The 2,396-nt window shown below is 39.8% G+C and overlaps 1 long non-coding RNA gene across 1 annotated transcript; it reads left to right on the top strand.

Annotated features, from left to right (window-relative positions):
• The first annotated feature begins 943 nt into the window (after positions 1–943).
• Positions 944–2,037, top strand: LOC111770399 (uncharacterized). The gene is made up of 2 exons (XR_011430796.1): positions 944–1,232; positions 1,920–2,037. It is a non-coding gene; the product is annotated as an uncharacterized lncRNA (long non-coding RNA).
• The last annotated feature ends 359 nt before the right edge of the window (positions 2,038–2,396 follow it).

The raw sequence follows: 2,396 nt of genomic DNA, 5'->3' as shown, positions 1-2,396 counted from the left end.
TTGGGGATAAATCTTGGGTAGCTTCCACTGGTCTAAATGAATGAAACTTCCATTTGACTTACATAGTTGAAACTTTGAATCAAGCCTTGTTTTTTGTTTGTTTGTTTGTTTGTTTGTTTGTTTAAATTGTATTTTGGTTATGTTTTTGAAAAGAGGTCTTACCTTTTTTTTTTTTTAAGATTGGCACCTGAGCTAACAACTGTTGCCAATCTTTTTTTTTTTCCTGCTTTATCTCCCCAACCCCCTACCCCGGACATAGTTGTATATCTTAGTTGTGGGTCCTTCTAGTTGTGGCATGTGGGACGCCGCCTCAATGTGACCTGATGAGCAGTGCCATGTCCGAGCCCAGGATCCGAACCCTGGGCCGCCACAGCGGAGCGCGCTAACTTAACCACTCAGCCACAGGGCCGGTCCCTCAAGCCTTGTTTTTTGACTATCATAATGTCTTTGGACCAAAGTTGAGCACTCTCTCTGGTTCTTTAAACAATTAAGGGGAAATTTTTGAGTAATAACATTATATGAATAACTCCTAAACATAACCGAAAACCCATAGGCTTATAAAGTGAATAAAGGAACAAGTAATAATAATTGTGCTTCACCTCTCACCGTTGCCTCATGGTGACACGCTTCATGTCACCTAAGGCTGGGGAGGGCATTGTGAAAATAGAGCATGCTTAGAATAGCTTCAGAACACTTTATGATGTCCAGCGAGGGAAACATGGAAATCAAGCCAAATAATGCTAGGAACAGTACCTCTGGACTGGAATGTGAATACTTGTTAGCTGTTCTTGGCAAGCCTTCATGGCCATGACTTTATGGTACCCACTGGAGAGGAATGTGAAATGTCCAAAAATGCTCCCATAGTAATCTACGCCCAGAATGCAGCTATTTTTAAAGAAAGGAACACATCCAGCTCAGCTCTGTATTCCATGAGACACACAGATTCCCAGGTTGGAAGGATAAAAGGGTGAATTCAGCACCTAAAGCCAGATGGAATTGTGCCTTCCCTGAGCTCAGAACAAAACCATCAATAAATAAAAGAGTACAGCAAGCTAAATGACATTGACCTTGAACACAAAAGAAGTCCTAAAGCACACATCAGCTTTATCTAAAATGGAAAGCTGCAGAACAACTGTCTCTGAAGACATTTATCTTAACTTGGCAAGAGCACAGCATCACAGGAAAGGATGCTCGGTGTCAGAAGTCGCATAAAGTTATGGAATATCTCAGAGGCAAGTAAGCAGAGAGAGTGGAGGACCAGGGGGGATTTGTTGTCTGACAGTCTGTTCAGTGATTCGCTGATGGAGTTCAAGGTCCCCTGAAGTCAAAACCTGAGGGTGATGTTCTGTCATTGAGTGCATCCCGGTGCTCAGTGGGCAGGCGGTCTGCATTCCTTTCTGACAATCAGCTGGGAGAGGCAGACAATCTGTTCAGGCTAAAGGCTGGAATGGTTGATACTTCTTTGATTCGCTTTGCCAAAGCGACTGCGGAGAATGGCAGCACATTGTGATTAGAAATAGTGCTTGGAAAAATTCTAATTTTAAAAAATTGAAGAGCGGAAATCAGAAGGGGAAAAGTCTGTTGCGACTTCTACATCCAGACTGTAAGGATATCATGGGATGTTTTTCCCAAGTGAGTTAACAAGGACTGAGTTAGAATGCGCAGAGTTGTTGATAATCTACGTTAGTGGAACTATATCGGTATCTATATCTATTTAGAAAAGACTTTTTAAAGTCTTTTCTTCTTCCATTGTCTGGTATGTTTAACTCAATGCTTGGCACAGAGTGGACACTTAGTATTTGATAAGTAAGTGAAAGAACGAGTTCTTAGGTTCTATCTCCTCTAAAACAATCTTTGTAAGAGTTTAAAGGTCTTATTTTCATCTCCCTTCTTTTCTTTCTTCTTCCCAAATCCCCTAGGAAAGGTGCCAATAAAAAAATACATACATAATGAAGATTAAAAGTTTCAAGATGGAAAAACAAGAGAAGCAAAGTAAAAATTTAATTCCACAATAAATAATTTGATTTTTAAACTTCAGTGGTGTCACCATTCCATTAAAATGGGGGAAATGGGGTCTACTGCAGAGGAAAAAAAATTGTGTTCTAAAAGATGCTTGTCTCCCCTACAAATAAAATATATGCATAGAATAAAATAACTTAAGATCTCACATGATTACAAATTTGGTTATTCTATTAATCTAGTGGAATAGTGTGTGTGTTTTCTTGGTGCTTTGCTGGCAGCTGTTTCAAATCTGTACTGGTTTCTTCACCCCTGGTATCTACTGTCTGAATATAAACTGTCATTTGCATAAATTTAGATTATTTGGGGCAGCTCTCAATGCAGTTTATAGTTGGAAACTGGAGCCTTTTTTCAGTTTGCTTTTTTTTCCCAAGAGC

The sequence above is a fragment of the Equus caballus genome, chromosome 2, assembly GCF_041296265.1.
Source record: "Equus caballus isolate H_3958 breed thoroughbred chromosome 2, TB-T2T, whole genome shotgun sequence".
NCBI classification, from domain to species: domain Eukaryota; kingdom Metazoa; phylum Chordata; class Mammalia; order Perissodactyla; family Equidae; genus Equus; species Equus caballus.
This window is presented reverse-complemented; position numbering and strand designations above follow the sequence as displayed.